The 24,751-nt window shown below is 49.6% G+C and overlaps 1 protein-coding gene across 2 annotated transcripts in view; it reads left to right on the top strand.

Annotated features, from left to right (window-relative positions):
• Positions 1-3,044: 3,044 nt before the first annotated feature.
• Positions 3,045-24,751, top strand: part of CAMKK1 (calcium/calmodulin dependent protein kinase kinase 1) — a 93,151-nt gene continuing 71,444 nt past the window's right edge. Inside the window, exon 1 of one of the 2 annotated variants that reach the window (XM_064677755.1) lies at positions 3,045-3,136. The gene's annotated coding sequence lies outside the window, so the exon portion shown is untranslated. Of the gene's footprint in view, positions 3,287-24,751 lie in introns of both variants that reach the window. The other variant, XM_064677758.1, reaches the window with a different exon arrangement.

Here is a 24,751-nt window from a genome sequence, read left to right on the forward strand (position 1 = left end):
CTCAGCAGCAGTGAGGGCAGGAGGAGCAGGAAGCTGAAAGGTTTGCTCATTTCTCATGAGAAGCTGAGTTGGCCCCTGTATTAGCAAGGCCTTGTTTGATTGAATTGAAAGCCCCTGTGAAACAGGTCAGTGTTTTGTTTTCTACATGAGATCGTCTTTCAGAGCATCTCTCGTGCCCTGGAGCCACAGGAGCACAATCTCTCCACAGGCACAGCCACATTCCTGGGTCTTGGGCACTTATACCCAGACATCCAAGAAGGAGGTTGGGGCTTTCACTGCTTGGGGCTGGGAGGAGGCTTTGTTTTTGCTCATGGGCTTGTCTTACTTTTCTTGAGAGCTCACTATGGCAAACAGGCAGCCTGGGAGCTCAGGCTGGTGGCTGCCTTGAGGTGATACCTAATCAGTGTCATTAGCTAATATCCAGATTTGCTGGAAGAAGGCAGCACGAAAGCACGAACCTGGAAGCATGAACTCAAGGTGATGAGGCTCTCTCCTGCCCTGTTACAATCACAGAATCATTTAGGTTGGAAAAGACCTCTGAGATCAAGTCCAGCTGCAAACCTAACACTGCCAAGTTCACCACTAAACCACATCCTTAAGTGCCACATGTACATGTCTTTGGTCACCCTAAAATGCAGCAGGCTCTGCCATCCTCTCACTGCTTATCACACCGCTGTTCACCTGCTCCGACAGCCCTTCTCTGCCTCAGTGTCTCCTGTTCATGGAAAATCTTCTCTGCTGGATATTCTCTGTGATCTGAAAGAGTAACCCCTTGTACCTTCCTAACAGGGATCATTTCACTGTATATAACAACTCCTTAGTAGTCAAGCTTAAAACCACACAGTGTTTCAGCTCCAAGCATTTTTGACTGAAAATTGGCAAAGAGAATGCACAAATATTTTCGATGGAAGTTAAAGGGCATTAGCCCTGAATAAACCTGTTCATCCACAGAGAGCTGCTCAGCTGCCTGTGACCAGCCTGGGTGACAAAGCACATTTCTGCAGGAAATGTAAGATTTGGATGCACATAGCAAATTGCAGAATTGTGTTTATAATAAACACACCAAGTAAATGAAAAAATTCATGGTCTTTGCTAGGCTTGCAATACAACTTTTCTGTTTTAATGATTAGTGTCTCTTAATTAGATTTTGGTACTTCTCTCAACAGAGTGACAACCTGTTTTTTTCAGATGGGAAAAAAAGTTGGTAGTAAACCACAAGTTGCTTTATTAGTATGCTGAGTTATTTCGAGTTATGAAACACATAGTAAGAAATTAATTTGTTTCCAAAGCAGAGGATTATTTGAGGCCCATTGGAAGCAGGCACAGGCATTTCTATCTGCCTGTTGTCACAGCGGGAAGGAGCAGGAGTTTGCAGCGGGTTGAGTCAGGATGTGGATTTAATCCTACTCTTGCTCTCTGGCTAAATCCAAGATTCCTGGGGGGGACCCTGACCGCGAGTGGAGCCAGAGCACAGCCCAGCAAGCCCAGCCACGAGTCACTTGTCACAAAATCAACATCTTCAAGGATCCCACAGGAAACACACTTCACTGCTGGGTGCAGTGGGAACCCCTCGACCCAGGGGCACGGTCAACTGTGAGCCAAGAAGGTAAAAGAGAGTGGGAGGGAAAAACAAAGCATGAGTCATAAAGCATAAAGGGCATCTGCTTGTAGGAATTCCTTGAGTGACGGCAGTGGAATTAGTTGATGTGCAGCATTTCCCCTCACTGCTTTAAGAGTTCAGAAAATGTGTATGGTCAGGGTTGGGTGTTATTACTTTAGAGACAGAGCCTGGATAAGGAGTCACTCCTGTGCCAGGATCCCAGAGAACCAGGCTGCTCTGCCTGGGATGTGGGCTCCCACCTTCACCTCCTTGGACCCAGGGGAGAGCAGGGGCACCGGGAAAAGGTCCCACACCCACAGTCTGGTTGCCTGTGACCCAGGGAGCAGCCAGCCAGGGGTCCCTCCCATTGTGTCCCTCTGCCTCGAATAACCATCCCCTGGGGCTGGCAGACCGTCCACTCCCTGCCCTGCCGGCACCACTTTCCCTGATTATATTAGGGAATATTAGGGATAATTTCTTCACAGAAAGGGTGATTAGACATTGGAAGGGGCTGTCCAGGTAGGTGGTGGAGTCACGTTTGCTAGAGGTGTTTAAGGACAGACTGGACGTGGCACTGAGTGCCGTGGGCTGGTTGACAAGGTGGTGTTGGGTCATAGGTTGGACTTGATCTCAGAGGTCTTCTCCAACCTAATTCTGTGATTCTGTGATTAGCAAAAAGCCTCGTGTTTTCACCCAAGAGCCCCCTCCCAGATGTGCTTCTGGTTGGACACCACACGGCCACACGCCGCCGAAAAAAGCTTTTTCTGCCTCAAAACCCAGCCGGGACTGAGGAGGGCAGGGAGAACCCAGTGCTTCTCCCTGTCCCTGTCCTTATCCCTCACGGCCACACGCCGTCGAACGAAGTGGAGTTTTGCCTCAAAACCCATTCGGAGCTGGGGCAGGCGGGGAAAACAGAGTGCCTCTCCCTGTCCTTCTCCCTCACAGCCCCATACCCCCGAAAAAGGGGTTTTTTTACCTCAAAACCCACCCAGGGCTGAGGCTAGCAGGGAGAACCCGGTGCCTCTCCCTGTCCTTGTCCTGCCTTCCCCTGGCCCTGTCCTTCTCCCTCACGGCCACACGCCGTCGAAGAAAGTGGGGTTTTGCCTCAAAACCCACCCGGGGCTGAGGCGAGCAGGGACAGCCCGGTGCCTCTCCCTCACGGCTCCACGCCGCCGAAAAAGTGTGGTGTGGGGAGAGCGGTTTGCCTCAAAACCCACGCGGGGCGGGCGGGGAAAACGCGGTGCCTCTGTCACACGGTCACACACCACCGGAAAAAAAAAGGGTGTTTATTTTGCCTCAAAACCCGCCCGGGGCTGAGGTGCGTGGGCAGACACGAGCCGCCTTCGCCCCTGCCCCTCTCCCCTCAGGGGCGCACGGGCGCGCGCCGCGGGGGGCGCGGCCGCCGGCAGCCAATGGGCGGGCGCGCGCGCGGGCGGGGCGCGCTCGGGCCCCGGCCCCGCGCGGCCAACGCGGGGCGGGCGGCGCGAACGGCGGAGCCGCGGGGCGGGCGGGACCGGGCGGCACCGCCGGGCGCAGGTGAGGCACCCCCGGGCACGGAGAGACCCCCCGCGCCGACTGACCCTCGGGCAGGGACCCGCACCCGCGCACGGACCCCCCACACTGCAGCCGCGGCGCTCCCGCGGGCTCCGCCGCCGGGCTGCGAGGCCCTCGGCGGCCAAGGGACAGGTGACCCACGGGGGATAATCCACGGGGGCGGTCCAGAGGCAGCGTCCCCGCGGCGCTGGAGCGGGCGCGGGTGGGCTCCGGGCGCGCCGGGGGTGGGTGGCGGGTGAGCTCGGGCGGCCGCCGCATCCCGCGGGCTGCGGGAGCCGCCGCCGCAGCGGGGCCGGGGAGGTGGCGATGCGCCCCGGCAGCCGCGGCTCCGGAGGGGTTGCTTTTACCGAGCTCAGAAATAAATGGCAGGGGGGGTAAAAATCCTTCTGAAAACTGGGATTTTGAGCGGTTTACTCGTCACACGAGCCGACTCTCGCCCTTTTCTAGAGGGGGCAGAGGAGAAGGTAAGAAGTGCGGCGAGCTCCGTGCGGGTTTGTTGCGGCTTCCTAAGGCTCCTTGCTGCCCTTGGGATCAGTCTGAGCTCCTCAAAGTTTGGGTTTTCTCAAGGATCAGCGCCTTGGTCTGAGCCGTCCTGCCCTGGCCGTGTCTCGGAGCACACACCTGGCAGCCGGGCTGGCACGAGAGGGGCTTATCTTCCTCTCTGCTTACCTTGGCTCTGAGGGACCATCACCTGCAGCTCCCAAAGGCCTGTGTGCTGTGAGCAAGGAAAACTGCTGATCCTGCAGAGATACCACTTTATTCAGCTACTCTGTTAAAGGTAAAATTGCCTTTCTGTTGTAGTTGTAACTTAATGGAGAAGGTTTTGTTCAATAGGAAACTGTTGCTTGTCTATTTACAACAGTCTGAGGATCCACGTTAAGCTTACGGTGCATCCCATCATGTGTTAACTTTCTCCATGTGAGGCCTCTCTGGCAGCCTCAGTTTGTCCTGGGGGTTGACATGGGATGGCTTTGAAGTGTTGCTTTTGAAAGTGGATAAGGCAAACAGAGCTGTTATCTCAGTTGCTTGAAGAGAAAAACCAAAGCCAGTGTGCTGGGGCAGTGCTCCAACACGTTGCTGTGCTGCACCCTGTGCTCGGGCTGGGGTGCCTGGTTGTGAATGGGATTAATCTCCAGGCAGAGCAATAAATTGCTTCCCTGGGCTTGCTCCCCTGGCTTTTTCCTGGAGAAGGACAGATCTTAGCAACCAGGAGTGTAAGCACCAGGCTCTTATCATTCCAGCGAGGAGTTCAGGCATGTCATGGTTTGACATGGTATGAAGGTTGGGCTTTAAGTCACAGTAGGTGCTGGGCCACGGGGTCCTGATGGTTTTCCTCTTTTTTTGAGGAAGCTCTGTTCCCTGGCATCGAGTGCCTTCAACCTGGAGCTGTCTCCAGTTATTTCCTCTTGGTTTTGTGATATGTCTTGTGAGTTGGAGTGGGGTATGTGTGGGTGCTCCCAGGACAGCTCCTGGCCCAGCGAGGGTGGGCAGAGCTGCTCATCCAGAGCTGCTTCTGGAGCAGAGCTGCAAGGTGACCTCACCTGTCCTGGCATTGCCCCAGAGAGCAGTGAGGTGCCCCATCACCCCACACAGCTTGTGTGGTGCTGTACTTCTGCCATGGCTTCCAAAGCCTGTGCTGCTGCCCTGTGCTCCTTAATTAACGTGTTCATTAAGCCCTAACTGTCTTTGCCTGATACAATTAATTGTCCTGGCACTAACCAGACGTTCGAGGCCCAGCTTTTCTTTTGCTGGGAAGGGATTGTGGGATTTCTCTTCCCTTATGGGCTCTTGTGGTGTGGCTGCAGTGGGAATGCTCTGAGGATGCAGCAGAGGAGATATCTGGAAGGATAATGTTGCAGTGTTCTGTTTGCTGGAGGAAGAAGCAGTGCTTAGGCAGTGGTCACCACAAGCACTTCCGTGGTTTAAACCTTGGCTGGGCATGAAGAGGTGCCACAATGCTGAGTGTGTCACTGTCCTTCAGCCAAGGGTCTGCTTGCCAGGCTACTGCATCTCTTTTTGCTGATACTTGTTCCCTGGAGTTACTGAAAGGTGTATTAACCCTGTATTTGTGGCAGCCCGTCACAAACTGTGGAAAGAACAGTCGTGTCTGAAAGCCGAGTCTTCTGTTCTGTGTCAAGGTGGACCTTGGAAGAGCCTTTATAGGGTCATTGCTACCCAGGGGCAGGGGAAGGAGAAACTTCTTTTTTAAGAAGCTTCAGGAAAAGGCTGAGGGTGCTGGATGGCTTCTAGCAGGGTGGTTTGGGTCTCCAGAGGAGGTATCTGCCTGGCTGAGGGGCAGAGAGGATAAATCTGATGCAAATCCGGGTGTGCCAACCTGGTAGGGAGCTCAGTGTGAGGATTTTGTCAGTGCTGGAGCTGTGGAAGTCAGTAGGGTAGTGTCTGAAATCAGTATGTGCAATTCCTCTGCCTTGGGAAGATGCCTGGAGGGAGGATACCTGTTACTGCCCTAAAGCTCAGGTGGATGATGGGCAGGTGGAATGTCCAGGGGTCTGTTCAGCTGCTCAAAGCACTGGCAGACACTGGGTGTAGGGGAGGCAGGTTCTGCTTATGTGGGAGATCTCCCTTGGCTCCAGGTCCTGTGGATGCTGAGCAGGCAGTGTTAAGCTAATCAAGTATGAGAAAGGTGGGAGGGAACACGGTTTGGGTGAGGTCAGCAGCAGAGCCCAGCTTTGGGCAGCATCAGGCTGAAGTAGGAGCTCTCCTGGCACCCGAGTGTGAAGGAGGGTGGGCAAACAGGGCTTTTGAGTGGGTTTTTACCTTTAACTTGGGGTGGGGGAGACTTCTGCAGAGCCTCTGGCAGATGCTGCTACTCAGCCCCGCCACTGCTGCAGTTTGGCAGGTGGAGAGGGAGGGAAGCTGAGAAACAGTGAGGGGGCAACTTACCCCTTCATCTCTGGGATGAAAGCAGCCAGTGTAAAAGCCCAGTATAAACTTGGCATGACATAAAGTGTTATTGGCTCGTGTCTTATAAGGTAGCAAAGCAGACACCTCTGGGGACAACTAGGTATACAGTAACCCTCATCAAAATTCCTCCTCTTATGTCTGTCTCTTCATGGTTTCTTCTCTGATTTTCAGTCTTGTTTTTTGGCACGGGATGTCACTTGCTTTGAGAAGCAAACATCCAATGTGCAGGGAGGTGACCCAGTCACCAGAAAATATGTGGTTGGAAAGGGAATGTGCGTGGCTGGCTGTAAAAGCAGTGGGGATGATTGAAGTGTACAGAGCAGTTGTTGACACAATGCAGCCACCGTGGCAGAGCTGAGGGTTGGTTAGTGTTGGTTAGGATGGATAAAGCAGCGAAGTATCAGGTACAGCAGGTGAATGAAGGATACCAAATAATGGCATGTGGTCAGGTGTGTTGTTTTAATTAACACAGTGGTTAAGCTTAGCATGGTTGGGAAAAAAGATCTGAAAACTTCTAAAGAGAAGAAATCCTGATAACTGATAAATTGGAGTAGGATACTAATTTGAAAGACAATGGTGGGAAGAGGCTGCAGTGACTGTCACGGATGTGTGGGAGGGTGGCTGCTGATTTGTGGTGGTGGGTGAGGTGTGAGTACACATGTTCCAGCTCTTCAGAAACTCAGATGTTTCCCAGGCTTGTGTAGCTGGCCACAGTTGGTGACTTTTAGGATTGAGTCTTTAATCACAGAAAAACATTTTATAGACTTCATCATTAATGTTGAGGTGCAGTCAAAGACTGCAGAACTTGCAGGTCTAACTTGCTAAGGAATTTGCAGACTGGATTTGTTGGTCACTTTTTCTACTGGTTTAAGTCTTTAAAAACATTTTCCTGTTTTATTGCAGTCTTCAGTTTTATTATATATTCATACATATTCTATATATTAGCTATTAAGTTTATTTTATATTTTTGACACAAGTGATATGGATAGAAACAGAGGGAGAAGCACAAATGTTACACAAAAGTGTCAAGTACATGACAGTGGGGAAATTTCTGGTTTTTGCTTTTATGTGCTGGTGTCCCTGGATAGGGAAGTTTTCCTGGAAGGTCAAATCCTTTTGAGGACACAGCTTCTCAGTGGGCTGAGGCTTGCAGCTGAAAGGGAAGGCTGTCCCATGGCAGCTGGGAGCTGCATGTCCCACAAACCTGCTGGTTTGGAGAGTGAACCTGGTTGAGTGTGAACCCCTGTATTTTATTTCTTGATGTCACCCAGTGCACGAGCTGAGTCATGCCTTGGATAAGGTGTGGTTTGTTGAGGGCTTGTTTCTTTTGGGTTGCTGCCCTGGGCAGGCATAATTTTAGGGCGAGTGCTGCTGAAATAGCTGTAGTTCCTTTTAGCCGAATCCATGTGGGATTAATTTAGGCTGCTTGTCTCTGGGGTGGCTTCAGTGTTTCTGCAGAGTGGTGGCTGTGTTTGGGGAAGGCTGTGAAATGTTGTGATTAATTCTTCAGCATTGTTCAGAGAGCTGATGGTGAAGTTGTTAGCTAGTTAACAGTGACTGCTCTAATTATTCTGGTGTAATGTAAACAGCGAGGCTGTGATGTGCCACTGTCTGCTGGAGCAGCACTTGACTATGTGTCTTTCTGAGATAGAGATATCCTTCCCCTTTTTCCTGTTGCTGTGCTGTGCTCTCTGCAGAGCAGCCATGTGTATGCCTTGGACAAGCAGAAAAGTTCAGCTTTAATTTGTGCTGGTGTTGGTGCTGAGTGGCAACTGCTCCCCTGAGGTCAGCGGAGCCAAATTCATTGCCTCACTTTTTCTGATCCTTCTGCATTTCCCTGTCTCCAGTAGTTCCCACTCACACCAGCATATGTGAGGACTGTGTCCTATCCTTTTCAGCTGGCAGCAGAGCCTGGGATTTTGGTGGGAGTCCTTGCTGCAGAGCAGAGATGGGGCAGAGTGGTCTGTGTTAAACAGTCACGAGCACAGAGCTGTGTGCCAAGGAGGGAGGAAGAGAGTGGCTCCCTGAGGGCTACAGTTCCTGTGCAATATCCCCTGAACGTTTCTGGGGTGTGCTGATCGTTTTTCTCAGCCAAGTGATGCTGTGATTTTGTGACCTTGTGAGGACAGAGCATTAATGACATGTTTTGGAGGGATGTTAGGTCCCTGTTCCCATGAGGAGACTTCAAGGCAAGACTTGTGACTTTGAACAGCTGTGCAGATAACATTTTCTTCAACTTCAGAGGAAAAAAGAAGTCTTAACTCTGGCATTCTCATTCTACAAAGATTTCTGGTATGGCTGTTGAACTCATGTTATGTTATGCAGAAGGAAGTCCTACAGACCCATGAAGCTTTCAACTGGAGAAGGAATTTGATAAGAAGGATGTTAAATTAAGACTCATTCAGTTGTTTCCTCTGGCTACAGATTTCCTTGGTAAGTTGGAGCTCCAATTCACAGATAGACCCAAAAATTGAGTGCTTAGCATGGGTGTTAAACTAGGGGCTCAGCTGGGGTGGGAAAAGGAGGAATAAAGAAGTGCTGAGGAAGCCCAGGCTAAATAATGCCTTCTGAGGACGTGTTAGTGTTGGATTTGTGAGTGATGGGACTGTGGTGAGAGTGTGAATCAGTCATACCAAGGGACATGAAATCATCCTGCCCTGGTGACCTGGACTGTAGTGCCAGTCTTTGACAGTTTGGTCCTGTGCTGGAGCAACGCTCTGAGTCAGGTGCCTTGTGTTCCTCAGCTGTCCCTCTGCTGCAGAGAATATTCACAGTTTTATCTTGCAGCCCTGTGTGCAGCAAAGCTTGGACCATCCACCCTGCAGTGTGTCTTGGTTTTGCTCTGCTATTGTGTGCTGTGCTTATTAACTCAAAGAGTATTTTGCTCTCATGAGGGACTTTATCCTGAGTGTCTGTCTCTTCTTCCCCCAGTCTGGGTGGTAGTTCAGGTTTCTGTTTATTTATTTTATGGGATAGATGCAAGTCCTAAAACCACAAAAGAGCTGGTGAGGATGGATTTGCTGTATACAAATAGCATGGGCACAGCCCCCTGCAGCCCACAGCTGCAGGCTGTCACATCTACAGTAGATGAAGCTGAAGGAATCAGGCAGCAGTAGTTAAAACCCAAGCCAGCACAGCTTTGCAGAGTACATTGATGTACCTACCTGAGTCTGGCTCTAATTACCAGCTCCTGCTGCTGCACCAGCTCTGTCAAGCTACTCTAAACTACCTCCTGCCTTTGTGCTTCCTCTCCGTGGTACTGGCAGCATGCAAGGCTTTGCTGGAGCTTTTCTCCTGCCTCTGGACCTCCTGTGCTGGATGCAGCTAGGGGTCTTAGTCTTCTCTGCTGCTCTGATGTGGTCTCTTGGAGAGAATTTGGGATGCTCAAAGGGACTCCTAGAAGAGGATCTGTAGCTGTTGTTTCATGCTGGGTGTCTGCTGCCAGAGCCTCCCTTCCCTCATTCCAGCCCAGCACATGGGGCTCTGCCTGGTGGGGACAAGAAGCTGGCAGATGTGTGAGCTGCCTCTTCATTAGGAGCCTGGGATGGATGTGCTCTGAGGAATGAATCAGCTCCACTGTGGAAGGAGGCTTCCTTCCTGCAGTGTGTGAAAAGGGGTTGATGGTAACATGAAAGAAAAAGGATGGATTTGCCCCTCAAGGGAGTTGAGTGCTGCCTTGGAAAAGTGTATTCTGCTGCTTCAGAGCTTCCTTCCCTGTCTTTTATCAATGGTTACAGATCAGTGTAGGAACACTGGGAGGGAAGGAGAGAGAACTGGGTTTGGATACTGGTGACACAGATGGTAGTCCTGTGCCAAAGAAATCAAGATACTTGAAAGGCAGCAGGACCTGGTGTAGTGTTTCTGTGACAAATTATTACACTACACATGCATAAACCAAACACTTACATGAATCAAGTCTTAATTTTGACACTTCCTAACACCTCATTTTGATAATGGTGTCTGGGTTGTGCTGTTCTAGGATATTATTTGTGCTGGAATCAAGGGCTTGGGTCTGCTTGTGCTAAAGATGTACCTGCTTCAAGTAGGAGTGTGAGGACAAGAGATTCTTCTGCTGACCTCTTACTGATGAGGTGCTTTGATGCTGAAGTCTGGATTGACCTTTCTGTAGCTGTCAGGTAGCTTGACTGACAAAGGTTAATGATATCTGAGGCTGCCAGCTCTGTGAGGCAGAGTGTAAAACAGACCTGAGATGAGTCTTTTTCCCTTTCTGTGTCAGCACCTCATCCCCAGGCTGAGAGTTGGGCCTGGAAAAGTGGAAGATGTCCCAGTGCAGCTTGTCAGGCCAACCTTTGCTGAGTGCAGAGGGAACAGTAATGTGTGCCTCTGCTTCAAGGTGTGGGGTCACTGTGTGAGCATGGTGTGATTTGTTGGAATGGTGGGAATAAGATCCTCTGGCTCAGCCTGCCTTTGTCCCATGGTTGTGGTCATGAACTTCAGTGTTCTCAGCTGGCAGATCAGGCTGTGTTGCTAATGTGCACTTCCATGTTACAGAGATCAGGCATCCCTTCCAACATGCTTCCACAGTCTATGCAGGCTTCTGCTTTGTCCTTTCTCATGCAGTTTGATGTGAGCAGTGCTTGTAATTTGCCTTGAAGCAATAGTAAAAGGCATGGTTTATTCATAGCAATTGCTATGAGTCCATTCCTTAATGCCAGATAGATTGATTTAAGTCAAACTGCAGAACAGGACTGGCATTTTTGGTTAATTTTCAGAGTTTGCTGTTTCCAAGGAGCTGAGAAGTGGCTGTGCTCCACTTGAATGCCACAGTATCTGTCTGCCATCCAGAATGACTATCACAGATGCAAGAGGGCAATATGAGATTGTCCCACCTGTGGGAATCAGTTGTTCTGTGGCACATCCTTCCCAGCCACCAAAGGAGTGAATGAGCAAAACCAGTACAGCTTTCCTGGTGTTCCTCCAGACATCTGCCTCCTTTCCTCATTGTTTCTGATGTTAAGAACATAAACTTCACAGCAGGGACCACTGTTTTCTGTGTGCAGCATCAGGCCCGGGTGATAGCAGGGCCTGAAGCACCACAGCAATGGAAAATAAACCTCCAGATGTGAGTCAAAAAGTGGCAGATTCTCTGGGGATGCAAAGAGCAGTTTGTTAACTAAAGTGATGTCTCATTTGACTCCAGAGCAGCATATTCCTGGGCTGCCTTTGGTTCAGTGCCTGCCCAGCATCCCTGGGGAAGCCCCTTCATCCCCAGAAAGGTCCCTGGCTCTCAGGGCTGAGGCTGCTCACCTTGTTTGCTGCTTGCAGTGGGTGCACCAGCCTCCTGCTGATGCCATGGCTGCAATGCCAAGGGATTTTTGAGTTTTTGCTGGGAGCTGGATAAAACCACCTGGATTCCTTGAGGGTGTTTTGTGGTTACTGTGAAGTGCTTAGAGTCTCATTCCACTAAGGTCTTGTGGAGGAAAGGAAACCCGGAGTCTTTAATATTCCATGCTCTTTAGGCATGAATAAATTTTTCCTTGCCCTGAAACCTTTTCCTGCTGTGAAATCTATTCCAATCTCTTTGTCTAAGACAATCAGACTCCTTCGTTCCCTCTCTCCTCTCATGCCCCAGCTTTTACTAACCTAGAAATGTGCTGACACTTCACCATCAAACTGGTTTCTAGGATGTGAGGGGAGCAGAGTGTCTTTGCAAGTTGTCAGTGTAGCTGCATGCAAAAGAAGGGCAAGATGGCTCAGAGTTCTTCATTCCTGGGGAATTTGCTTTTCCTAACTGATGGCTTTCTGCAAAAATGTCCGACAGCCCTGTCCATATCCATCTGTTCCCCTCTAAAAGAAGGGTATGGGACTGGGGGAGTCAATGAAGAAAGAGCATCATTGTGCTTAAATACGTTTATTTTGGCTGTGCTCACTTCTGTAGAGAATCCCTGTCCCACCATGCAAGTGTCCTGAGCTGAGCATTCCTGAAGCTGTCCCTTCCAGTGTTATGTCCTGTGAATTAAAGCCTCTGCAGTTCTTGTTCTTTCTTGGCAAGAAGCCTGTGACTCAGACTAAGCCCCTTCCTGCTCCACTCCTCAGGAGGCTGAGCTGTCCAACACTGTCATAAAAGTTTAGTTCATATGTGGAATTTTTGCAATAACCTGATTTCATGGCAGATGTGGCTCCTGAAGGGCCTGAGTGAAGTCCCTGTCTTCTTCAGGAACAGGTACAGGTTTGGGATGGACTGAGCTCCTGCTGGCAGCTGAAGCCAGCTTGGACAGTTAATACCTTGCAGCAAAGTCATCCCATCCACTCCTTACTTGCTGACATTGAGAAGCACCATTTCCAGCAGCAACTTGGCTATTCTAAAGACCTCGACCTCCTCTGAACCTCTCTGTGGCCCTGGTATCTCCCAAGCTGAGCAGTGTTGGCAGTTGGGAAGTCTGAGTGAAATAACACATCAGCTTTCCTGATGTCTTCCCACCCCACAGTGCCTGGCTCTTCCTGCCCTGCACAGCCCCATCCCCTGCTGGACAGTCCTGGGCGGGTTCACCAGAGCCAAAGGCTTTGTGGGGATCAGCTGAGCAGCTCCTGGAGGCAGGCAGGAAGCCAAGGCTGGAGCACAGGCTGGGAGCAGGAGGAGGTGGAGAGAGGCCTGCCCAGAAGGGACTCTGAAGATCTTGAGGTCACTGTTAAGTCTGAACAGCGACAGCATCACTCTGTTGGGAGTCTGACCTGAAAAACCTGAGCCTTAAAGGATGTGACAGGGAAAGGAGTGAAACAGCCCTCTGTCGTGGTGAGAACCTGGGCTACATGGCCTTGGGAATCCACATCCTCCTTGCCTTGTTCCTGTGCACAGCTGGGGCTGTTGGATGTCACTGTGACCAGCTGGAGCTGGTCAAGGAGTAAGTGTGACACCAGCAAACTGAGTCAAACCACTCCCTTTGCTTTGGCCTCCTCTGGAAGCTGCAGTGGGAACAACTCCCAGGCACTGGGGAGGGTGATGCTGATGAAAGAAGGTTCCTCTCATTAAAAGCAGACAAACTGCAGCTGCTCCTTTGTGTGTGAAGCTGGAAGTCTTTGGGCTTGTCCTGCCTTTCACAGGTGCTGGGAAGCAGCTGCTCCTTCCATGGTGCCAGGGAGGTCCTACATCCATCTCTGCAGTGCATTAAACCAAACCTGCTCTGGAGATTAGGGTGGGTAGAGTCTCTCTCCTGTCAAACTGTTTGTTCTGGCTACAATTTTGTCTGCTTGGAAAATTGTCATTTTCTAGCCTTTCAAGCCCACCTCCCAGTGAGCATGGGAATTGTAAGTATTTAGACATATAATAAGAATGATGTAATTAAAATCCTTAATTTTATTTTTCTTGTTTGAGTTTAATTCCGTTGATTTAAAGGGTGGTAGTAGCTAATTGGATTCTGGGCCAGACTTGCACAGGCAGCCAGGAGGGAAGGGACTGCAAATGAGTCTAGCCAGGAAATTGCACATTCAAATATAGTTCTTGGTAGGGTCAGCGAAACACCCAAGGGACAAATTAAGAATAAAATTTCTGCTCCAATGTGTTCATTTAGCTGCAGAAATCATCTTAGGGGAAGCAGAAAGGAAGTTTGGGAGTGAGAGGAGCAAATTCCAGGGTAGGTGTCCCTTATGCATTGTGTTTGTGTACTGCTGCAGGTCCCTCCCAGGCAGCAGCATCGTTCTCCTGACCCTGTGTTGTCTGGTGCCTTGGCTGATTCCAGGAAGAGACCACTGAAGGGATTTTTGGGTTGGGGGTGTTGGTGGCTTCGCTGGAGGATGTAAATCCCTAGTTCACATAATGCTGTGGGGCTGCTCCTGCTGTTACCAGCTTTGGCACAGACTGACTGGGTCACACTGTTCCTCAGGAGTAGGGAGTGGGAGCACCCACCTCCCTGTTGCCCTGCTGGGTTACTGGGGGACATTCCCTGTGGAGCTGCTCCTTCTTCCCAAACGGGGGGGTGGGATGGTGCTTCCCACCCCCGTGGCTGCTGCCCAGTTTCTCTGAACTGGTATTCAGGAAGGTGGTTGGAATCTGTGGCAGGCAGTGGATTCAGCCTGAATAAGGGGAATTCAGGGAATTGAAGCACTGGGTTTGTCTCTTTGAAAATCTGCAGCCTTGTGTTTTTCCTGCTGGGACCCGAGACCCTTTCAGCAGAGGTCCCCTGAGGAGGACAGGAGTGAGGAAAGCAGCATGTAAAGCAGCCAAAGCCCAAGATGCAGGACATGGAGCACATCTGGAGTGACCCCTGGCTGAAAGCCAGCACTGCTCTCAAGTTTGACTGATGGCATTCATTTCCCAGCCCTGTTTGTCCCTTGATTTGGGCACAGCTGGTGACGGGCACTGCAGAGCTCACCAGCTCCTTGGTGGCACTTTAGGAGCAGCCTGAGTTAGTCCTTGGCAGTTTCAATTTCCTCCTAAATCCAAGATAAAGAAAAGCTGCTGGTGATGTGAGATGCAAAAGAGCAGCCTGTTTTGTGTTTCCCAGGACCTCAGACCAGGCCTTTGGTGCTCTTCCTTTCGTTTTGACTGTCCCCCCAGGGGAAGGCCACGTGCTCAGGGAGGCAGAACTTGTTGGAAATGAGGCCTGACCCCACATCCTCTCCTCTCTGGAGAGCTGCAGAGCTGTTGGCTCTTCATTCTAGCTGGAATAAGATTTCACAAGAGCTGGGGAGCTCATCATCCCACCTCACCTGCTGTACAGCAACTGGAGGGGAAGCTGGCTGGCCATCCATCAGCAGGTCTGAGCAATAGAACTGCATCGCTTGTTCTGTATGTTCTAATTATTTTAAATATTATTACTTCATCTTTTTTTTCTGTCCTATTAAACTGTTTTTATCTCAACCCACAAATTATACTGAGCAAGCAGCTGTGTGGTGTTTGCCTGCCTGCCAGGTTACACTACAGCATTTAAGCTATCTTTTTAAAGCCTGCTTTGATTCTAAGCTCTCTGAGCCAAGGCTTGCCTTTCAGTGTGCCTTAGAGCACAGTGGGACAGTGAGCTCTCTATTAATTGGTGCTGTTGCCAGGCTATTGAAAAGTTGAAATAACCTGGCCAAATTTTCGAGAGTGGTCCAGGCTTTCTGCCTGGATGTCAAAAAGGGAAAGATAATTACAGTGTGAACCAAGGAGAACAGGCTGGCCTGAAGGATGTGTCATTAAGGTTCTCCTCAGGCCCCAGGTCAGCCCATGTCAAATCACAGCTTCATCAACCTCTAAATTTCTTCCTCCTTTAGTTAAGTTATTTCTTGCAAGTGTAACCACATTTTACACCGAGAGAATGAATACTGGCTGTTCTCTCTAAATCCAGGTGACAGAGGCTGGGCTGGGATTGCAGAGACAAGTAGAAGAAGGCAGTTTCTTCCCTTGGCCCCTTCCTTCCTGTTCTGTAGCACTGTACAGAGCATCTGTGTTGGCTTCCTGCTGACCTTGGGGTCTCCTATGGGGCAGTGGTTTTCATCCTTTAGGATGGTCCATCTTGGAGTGTGGTCGTGAGCCTTTCTGAGGCTGTTTTTCCCTTTAAAAGTTTGCATGGGCCTTGAATATGGAAGAGAGAAATCCCTGACATGCTGTATCTGGAGACAGAATTTGTGGTGCTCCCTTTAACACTTCCTCATCCTCCCGTGGTCTCCAGGCAGGCAGTGTTGAACCCTCTGCACAGAGGAAGGATGATGTTTTGAGCTCAGGGTGAGCTGAAGTGTCAGATCAAGGTGCAGATTTATCTCCATGTCCTGGATCACAAACCAGTGAAGGAGTTGGTGGGATGTTTTTTGTGTGGGTAAGGAGTGGGCAAATGCAGTCTGACTTGAGTGCTGGCTAATAAAGAGTGTAGTACAGAAAATTAAAATCCTCAGAGGAGATTTAATAACTGGGGAGAATAATTGTAAAGTACTTCAGAATATTAACCAATGGCTGAATGCACCTAATTAGCTTAATGAAGCTGGGTGGTTGGATTCTTTTTTAATCAAACAGATGGGCAAAACATTATGCACAAAAAATGAGATCAGAATACAATGAACACATTAGCAAATAAAAGACAGAGAAAGGGTTTGTTTTTCAACTTGAGAAGTGAGAGTTTCTTCTTCACTGAATACTCAAAAATAAGCCTTAAACGTCGTGGTTTCTTGGGAGTCTTGGGTTGTTACATTTATTATTTGGAATGGCTTGTGTGTTTGAGATGGGGGGGTCATCTTGGGGCTGGCTGCACCTGTGGGCAGGTGAGTGGGTGCTGGGGGCAGCAACGCCTTGGCAGGGGGCTTGGGGCTTCTTGGTGGGGCTGGATCCCCCAAGACAGAGGCACCAATGCTGCTTAACCCTCTGCTCCAAAACCTTTTACCTGCGTGTTGGTAGGTGATCACCTCTGTTCTGCAGGAGAAAACCAGTAGCCTGAGTTTAAGCAGGGTGTAAGGTCAGTGTTGAACATGTGGTGCTGGTTAAGGCACCCCCAGTATTCAGGACACCTGTGGAGTGTTTCCCTGATGGCCTGTGCCTGTGTTGTCCACGCCTGGAGTTCCTTCAGCCACCCATTAATGCTGCTGGCCCCAGTCAAGGAGATCTATTCCCACCACTGGTTTCCCTGGCCTTGCTGCAGCACAGGCCCTGCTCCCTGTTGGTGCTTATCACAGCACACACACTCTTTTGTCAGCTGTTTTGCTGGGCCATGGAAATCTGGTGCAAATCAAAGCCTTGCCTCTGCAGACAGGAGACTCCCCTCCATACAAACCTGGAGTGCTTGTGTAGGTGTGTAATGCAGAGCTGTAATATCCAAGTCTTGCCAAGGCTGGGAGCGTTTGCTCCAGGCTAATAAGCTGAACAAGCCATTTTGATATTAAGCCTATAATAATAACACCTTGTAGCTAAAGAGTGTGTTTCCCCCCATTGGTGTATTACTCAGCCCTGTTCTTTTTGAGGCAGTGTTTAACAAAAGCAGAGACTTTCCCAGACTATATTTAATTAAACAGAGCTCAGAGATCTCTTCTGCTTCGTTTCAGTGCTGTGATTATGATGCTCTGCAGCCTCGTATCCAGGGCAGTTAGAAATGGAGCTTGTGCTCTGCCAGTGCCACAGGCCGGGCTGGGCACTGTCCCCTGCCCAGATGTGCCTGTCCAGATGTGCCCAGTGGTGTGCAAACTGAGGAGCTCATGTGCACAGGGACCCACAGCTGCAGCTGCTCTTGGGTATGATGTGGAATGGGGCACTTGGGCAGCCCCTGAAGCTGAGTGGGGTGTTGGGCTGAGCCACGTGGCCCGTGCAAGTGGCAGCTCAGCTAACAAGCTTTACATTACAACTAAGGTTTGGGTTCCTAACTTCTACCTTGTTCCATTTCTTTGTTTCTAATGTAGCTACAGGAGCATTTTAAGCACGATGGCTTGGTCATCAGCGCAGGGTTTAATTTGAAGGCTCCTCATTTCTGCCTTAGGAGGTATCTGTGAGCAGATGGTGATATGCTCTGGTTTTGCTTAGCCTTGCAGATTATTCGCCAGATAATTTTTCTGACTAATCCTTTGGCCTGTGTTCTGTTTATAAACCTGGAGTCAGGTTTCTGGTAAAAACACTTGTGTTTGCAAATTTTAAAATCTGTTCCTGTGCTGGCTTGCTGATGTCACTGTGAGCAGGAGACTGTTCTCTGGGTGGCAGATGCCCTCTGCTCCCTGGGAGAGGGGCAGCTCCTAAAGCAGATCCTCCTTCCCAGTGACAGGATGGGAAGTAGCACCTTCATGCCTGGCTTTGAGTTGATTTCATTTTAAAGCATGGTATGGCTGAAGTCCTAAGCTCAGCATCAGTGCTTTCATACTGATCTCTCCCGAGGTCTCATTGCTGTTTCAGGTGTCATGGTAAGGGAGCCAGTTTTGCTGCCACAGAGCTTGTGTCTTGTGCAGGTGATGCTGCAGAACTTCACCTGTGCAGAGCAGAATTTGGGGCACTTGCCTGTAAATAGCTGGGCAGGACACTGGGAGCAGTGAGGACACTGCAGCCACTGGCACAGCTCCCCCTCTGCTGAAAGGCTGCTGTGATTTTATTATTAATAATAGTATTATTAATATTATTATTTTCCCCTCGTCTCTTGCCAACTCTCCCTTTTATAAAAAAATAGTTCTCTTGGATGTCTCTGAAGAGCTGGCTATGGTAACTGCCTGGCTGATTTATTCTGGTGTTTTAACATTTACTGGCTTTACATAACAGCCAAACAATCTGTTTCAGGAGTTTAATATAAACCCAACTCTAGTGAGTCACATCCATGTCAGCAGTAATGCAAAGAGAGGCAGCTGGGGGAGTGAGGAGGGGACTTTTTCTGGGTTTCTACATGGGAATATCTGGCTGCCTGAAATATCTCTGACACCTCATAGCCGAGTGATGCTGCCAGTTCTCCTCTGCCAGCGGGGATTTGTTCTGAAACTTTGAAAGAGCAGTGGTTGAGTCACATCAGTGCTCCCATCACTGCTCCTGGATGAGCTCGGGGTCCTTCCCACAGCTCCCCAGGCATTGCTGTGTGTCCCTGGTGCTCCACAGCCCCATGGTGTGCTGGATACCTTTCCATGTATGTGTGTGCTTGAAAGAGGGAGTGTAAGTGTGAGAGTTGCAAGATCAAGCCTGTCGTGATTTGCTGCTTGCTTTTGGAATTAGAAACCTCTGTTTGTGCCAGACCTTGGTGGGCCTGGTCCTCGAGAGGTGCAGATCAGCACAGCTGAGGAGAGCTCAGCTGGTTAGAGCGTGGTGCTTGTACCACCAACGTTGTGGGTTCAGACTTGAGTTGGACTCAATGACCCTTGTGGATCCCTTCCAACTGAGAATATTCTGTGAAATTGGGGTGCTGATGTGTACCAGCACATCCTCCTGGGCTCTGGAGACCCATGTGCAGGGACAGAGTTTGAGCCCAGCCCTGTTTCCCTGGGCAGCCACAGTAAAATGTTGGAGCTCTTGGGGACTCCCTGCCTGGGTATGAGCCAGGTGAGCAGCGATTGTTCCCTGGGAAAGGCAGGAGTGAGAGCCATCAGGACAGTTAACAGCAGGAGTTTCCCAAAGCATGGTGTGTAACCTGTGGCCTCAGGTCCTCTCCAGGCAGAGTAACTTTGGGATTTCCTTCAGTTGTCTCTTAGTTTCATGAACACAGCAAATCCCTGCAGCAGCCCTGCCATGGGCAGCCTGGCCCTTCCTGCTCCAGAGGCTCTTTCACCTCTGTAATGTTGGGATTGTAATGTGGTCAAACGAAACAGGTCTCCAACTTGAGTTGTCACTTACAAAAAGCCTGAGCAAGAATCCAGCAGGAGTGGAGCAGCCAGGTTTGTGCTGCTGCCTGAGTTAGAGGTTGGCTGTTCAGCTAAGCAAGTGCTTCTCTTGCTGCAGCTTATTTGAATTCTTGTCTTTAGAATGGAAAATAAATGCTGGCTGATGAGATCTATTACAGCACTAATTTTAGAGTGTGCCAAACACTAGGAAATTGTTTTCGATCTTCAGTCTCATTTCTCCTTTATTTCCCCCCTCTCTTTGGGAAAATGGCCTTTGTCATTCTTCTAAATGCCTGGTGATGTCCTGCTCACTGATATCTTCAGGCATTCTGCTTCCAGCTTTCTTTTCTGATATTTCTTGTTCAGCCACTTAGCACTGGTATTAGAAAAGCTCTATCCAGGGCACAGGCAGCCGTGTTGGCACGATGTTGGCAGTCACTGCTCTGCCAGCTGCAGTGAGATGCCAGCAGAGCCCCTGCGAAGCTGGGGGAGCAGGGAAGGCAGAATCAGAATGGAATTTCTTATTCTTGGGTGCCCAGGGCTTTGTAAGACTTTCCAGCCCCACCCCAGCCTGCTTTCTCGATGAGCAAGAGGGAAAATATGAATTCCCCTCTAGTCTGCTGAAGAGTTTAGGAAACAGTCCCAAAGCTCCAGTGTTTGTCCTTGGCACTAATGTGAACCTGAGTTGTTGCTCAAGAGGTTGAAGCAAGGAGCAAGTTAGGAATTGAAATGTTTGATCAATGCCAGAGGGAACTGTGGTGCACAAACCCCAGATTTTTCATATATGGTTCCTCTTTATTGGCTGGAAGGTTTGAGAAGAGCCTGGATGACTGACTGGTGGTCTGCTCTGAAATCTTCAGGGTGGCTCAGACACTTAAGGTGCCTCCTTTAGTCCTGGGCTTGGCTTGCAGTGCTTAGCAGAGCTCCAGATTAAAGTGGGTGGCACAAGTCCAGTGGTTTCACCCCGTGCAACTTTTGGAGGCTCTCTGGAATACATTCCATGGGTTTGGCAACCACATGTCCCTGTGGCAGCTGCTGTGACCATTAGCACAGACTGACAAGAGACTTGGTGCCTGCCCTGGGGGGGCTTTGAAAATCCTCCCTCTCTTACCCCCAGCTCCCTCACCCCTCCTGCTCCCTCACCTTCCTCTCATCCCTGGGCTGGCAGCTGGTGGGGGCTGTATCCCTCAGAAAGAGCTGTCTCTTGCCCTGGCTTCTCATGCTGGAGACAGGTGAAAAACTCCCTGCTCCTACCAATTACCATTCCATGCCTTTCCCGGGTGTGCTCCGAGCCCTGGGGCTGCTCCAGGTGTCAGTTCCCGGGAATTCAGCTGGCAAACGTCTTCATAGTCAGCCTTTGTGAACATGGCTGAGATAAACCCTTTACTGGACTAAATGTGGTAACAGCTAATCCCTTGGAAACAGTCACCTGGGCCCTGCACGATGAAAAGAGGCTTTGCTGCTCTGATTAACAGCACTGGCAAGAACATTAACTCGCTTTTCTTTGGAAATGAAAAGCACCTCTCCACGAGAGTTTAAGGGATTAGGTGCCAGCTGGAATATTAAGGTAGGTTCTTTTTGCACCTTCCTCCCTAAATATGTAGCTTAAAAGTGCGTTCAGCCCTGGTGGGATGAGGGATTATGGCTGAGTGTCCCTGGGCTGTGGTGGAGGAGACTCGACTGTGGTGCAGAGCCCGTGTGGGACTGGTGTCACCCGAGGAGCTTCCCTGGGAGGACAGCAGTGGTGACCAGCTTTTGGCACCAGCTGCCTGTGCTGGGGTGTCTCGCAGTGCCCTGGGCCTCAGTATTGTAAATTAACCCCTGTCAGAGTGGCCATCTCCCCCCAAAAGGCTGAAACTCATTTAAACTTGCAAAGAACCAAATGACACTGACCTTTTCCAGCCCCTTTAAGCAAATGCTGAAGGCTGTGGAGAGCATTCCAGCTGTTTTGACAACTCCAGTTTCCTTTTCTGGAGGAGATTTGCAGTGATTCCTTTATTATTATTATTTTTTAACACAACACTCTGTTTCAAAGGCCTGAACTAGAAGTTCCATCTACATTAAAAGCAAAGCTCCTGTGCTTCAGTGAAGGCTGCCTGGGCTGTGTTTTCGAGGCCAGGCTTTTATCTTGGTGCTGATTTCCATGAGGCTGAATTCCCAAGGTTTGTCCTGGCAGGAGTGCAGCCTGAGCAGTGAGCATCACATGTGATATTTGCTGATGAAGGCTGTGGGCCAGCAGCCTGACTGACTGAAGGGATTAAAACAGGTGTCTGAGCTTTGTCCATAAAATAAGGTAAGACTGAGGAAAGTTTAAACAGTTGTATTAAGTATTTGTTGTTTAAAGCACATTTGAGTGCTCAAACTACTTCCAAAATTCTGTTACCTTTCAACCTGTCTTTCTCCTACAGAATTTTCTATTTTAAGTAAGTGGCACGGAGTTAGCTCAGAAGGGAAAAGATACAGGTGTCTCTGTTCAAAGTGTGTTTTACTGGATAGGTATTTATGGGAGACATCCAGGAAATGAGCAAACACTTGAAAGTGTATGTATTATTTATTATTGTAGCTGATGAATTACCACTTTAAACCTTTTGGTTGGTGTTATAGCTCTGTACACTCTTCACCAGCAGTGCTCCAGCAGAGTGTACAGTGGCATTTGTCCCAGTTAAACATTGCAGGAGATGCAAGTGCTGCAGTTGATTTATGGACATGGGGAGTTTGAGCAGTGGAAGATGACAGCGTGGCACTTGGTGCAAGCACCAGTGGGAGTGAGTGAGATCTGCAAGGACCTGTGAGATGTTTAGTGGTGGCTCAGTCCTCCCAGTCCCAGCATGAGAATTTGCTGGCCCTGGTTTGTGGAGAAGCAGCAAGGTGGGGTTAACGTGTCTGACTCTGTGTGATGAAGTGATGACAGCCAGGAGTTAAAACTTGGCTCCCAGTAGGGACTTCTGCACTACTGCTTGACTGCTTATACAGTGGTGATCCCTCTTCTAGACTAGGCATAAAGAAATGCAGGGTAATTGCTTGAAAAAACAAAGTGACTCTTACCTGTCCCAGACATGCAACTGGTTCTGAATCCTGGAGCTCTCAGGGCACACTGAGCAGCATCCTGCTGGCTCCACGTGCTCCCTGGCCCCATACTTAGTTCTTGTTATATGTAAGACCATTCACCACCATCTCTATTCCTGCCCAGATTCCTGAGCTGTGCCTGGAAAACCTTGAGTTCACGTGAAGCCCCCTTGTGAGCAGAGCACAGACCCCATCCAGCAGTGCTTCCCGAAGCAGGATGTGCTCCTAAGTGCTTGCTTAGCTTTAATAAGACTTAACCACACGAGGCATGTGTTGAGATACTTATTTAGTTCTAATCTGCACATCTTGAAGAATGATATGGTAAAATCACATTGGAAGGAGGTGGTGGGGTTCCCTCTGCCTTCAGCAAGTGGATGTGATGCTCTGTTGCAATGGGAAGAATCCCCTTCCCCTCGCTGTCACCAGTCTAACTGGGGGTTTGCCCTTTCCTCTGGCATCAGCCATCCCTGCAGGGATAGACTCATTTAACCCTTCTGCAGAGAAAGCCCCAACTTTGCAGAACGCTGCAGTGAGAAAAGTTCCTTCGTCAAATGACTCCTCTGCAGGAGAGGAGTGAGGGGGCCTGGAGAGGAATGGAAGAGTCATGAGAGAGATGTAGGAAAATGCTTTTTATGGAATGAATAATTTCTGGTGCGGAGGCGGCAGCGTCGTGTTTCATTCTAATTCGGGGGTTTTTGGGGAGCGCGTGACTGACGCCCAACGAGGGGTGCAGGATGCTGCTTCTCAGCAGGATGTCATTCCCAAGCTCCATTTACCTGCCAGCGCTCCCACAGAGACTTCTCCCCCTGGTGCCATTAACCCATTTCCCACAGCACGTCCCCGCAGCCTCTCCCAGGAGCTGGTGGCACATCCAGTCCCTGCAGCTGCAGGGAACCACTCTGGGGTCGTCTGTGGCTTGTTTTGCATGGCTGTACCTTTGCTGCACTGGTGAGCAGGAGCCTTCCTGCCCTAATTCCACCTGTGCCTTGTTGCTGCTGGGCCAGGGTTGGGCAACCAGCTCAGGCTGGTTGATGCCCTGTCAGCTCCAGGCTCCCTCCTGCCAGTGCAGTGTGGTTTTCCTTGCCTTGCATGCAGGCATCCCAAGCTCCCCTCTCTCCCTGACCTGGCTGTCACCTCCCTGGGGAAGGACTGTACATGGGTTAGGTCCCTGCACAGCATCGTGCCCAAACTCTGCTGGGTCAGGAGAAGTGATGCTGGCACTGGGTTTCTGTTCTCTCCCATCCTGGCAGTCCTACCCTTATAAAAAGGGCCATCAAGAGTTTTGTTTTGCTGCAGTATAAATTTCAGCCAAATCCTTCCTCTTGTCCCTGTCACCTTAATGAAGAGTGTGTATGTTAAATGCTGTGAGCCCAAGCAGAGCCTCGTTGCAGAGTAAATAGAGAGCATGGGACTTAGGCAAGTCTTTTGTTACTGCTGTACAGGGCTTATGCTTATAACAGCAGCAGAGATTGAACCCAATCCCTGATGAGCTTTCCAGGAGTCTCATTAATCTGTTCAACAATGGATCTGGGTTTTTGTTTTGATCTTTTTCATAGGAGTTAAATTTTTGTCCCTTTCAGAGTAGCTGTGGATCGTGTAAGCACAGCAGTGTTGCTTTCCTAATTGGCTTCAGGTTTATCTGTGTCTATTATGTGAAGGGTTTGCAAGAAGCACCCGTCACCATGGCATCAGAATGCTTCCTATGCCAAAAACACGTGATAAAAACATACATATACGTGTGCACACACTTTTTTTTGGTCTGTTAGAAAGTGAAAAGACATTCTGCTGGAAGATCATGTTTTTGCATGATTGTATTTCCCAAATAGTCACTTTGCAAATCATGCTTTTCTGTTCATTGTCATGGCTCTGGTCCACATGCCATTGAAGAGAGAGATGTCTGAGATGTCTTTCCAATGAGCTTTGGACCAGCCCCTGTACAAGCAGAATTTTGCATTTCTGGTGTTGATGGTTCATACTGGGAAATGGTGCTGGTGCTGTACAAAGACAGAATCAGTAACAGACCCTGACTAAAACTTACTGTCTGAAAGTCAAGGTGTAGCAAGGGGAGAAGGGTGGGGAGGCAGGGGAAGGAGTCCAAGTTTTTAGCCTGACTGGTGTCTCCCTGGGCAGACCACGAATGCTCCAGCTGGCTTTGACTTTCTGAAAAATGCAGGAGCAGTATGGGGAAGCAAGGTATTTAAAGTGAAGATGCAGATGTCGAAGGTAACAGGATTTAAAAGGCTGCATGGCACAAAATACAAGAAGTGTTCCACTATTTATGGCAGAAGGTTCTTCCTCTCTTGATTTCACCTCTTCTTGAATGCACTCAGTGATTGCTTTTCATGTGTGAGTGCTTGTAAAACTGGAGCTCCCTAAACAGATGTGAAGTGTTTGTATGAGTTAATG

This window comes from Pseudopipra pipra, chromosome 21 (assembly GCF_036250125.1).
Source record: "Pseudopipra pipra isolate bDixPip1 chromosome 21, bDixPip1.hap1, whole genome shotgun sequence".
NCBI classification, from domain to species: Eukaryota; Metazoa; Chordata; class Aves; order Passeriformes; family Pipridae; genus Pseudopipra; species Pseudopipra pipra.